The sequence below is a fragment of the Lupinus angustifolius genome, chromosome LG06 (genome assembly GCF_001865875.1).
Source record: "Lupinus angustifolius cultivar Tanjil chromosome LG06, LupAngTanjil_v1.0, whole genome shotgun sequence".
NCBI classification, from domain to species: Eukaryota; Viridiplantae; Streptophyta; class Magnoliopsida; order Fabales; family Fabaceae; genus Lupinus; species Lupinus angustifolius.
The window spans coordinates 13,144,692-13,145,344 of record NC_032014.1 but is presented as its reverse complement, the minus strand read 5'-3'; positions in this window follow the sequence as shown (position 1 = coordinate 13,145,344).

The following is a 653-nucleotide window of genomic DNA, read 5'->3' as shown; positions in this document are numbered from 1 at the left end:
TCATCCTATCCTCATCCTATCCTCATCCTCATCCTCATGCTCGTCCTCATCATATCCTCATCCTCATCCTCATCCTCATTCTACTCCTCATCCTATCCTCAATCTATCCTCATCCTCATTCTCGTCCTCATCCTATCGTCATCCTATCCTCATCCTCATCCGCATTCTCGTCCTCATCCTCATCCTCGTCCTCATCCTATCCTATCCTCATCCTCATCCTCATTCTCGTCCTCATCCTATCCTCATCCCCATCCTCTTACTCATCCTCATCCTATCCTCGTCCTCATTCTCGTCCTCATCCTCTTCCCCATCCTATCCTCCTCCTCATGATATCCTTATCCTCATCCTCATGCAATCCTCATCCTCATCGTATCCTCATCCTCATCCTCATTCTAGTCCTCATCCTATCCTCATTCTCATTCTCGTCCACATCCTCATCCTCATCCTCCTCCTCATCCAATCCTCATTTTCATTCTTTTCCTCCTCCTATCCTTCTCCATATCCTCATTCTCATCCTCATCCTCGTCGTCATCCTATCCTCATCCTCATTCTATCCTCATCCTCATCCTCATCCTCATTCTCATCCTCATCATATCCTCATTCTCATTCTTTTCCTCATCCTATCCTCATCTTATCCTCATCCTCGTCCTCAT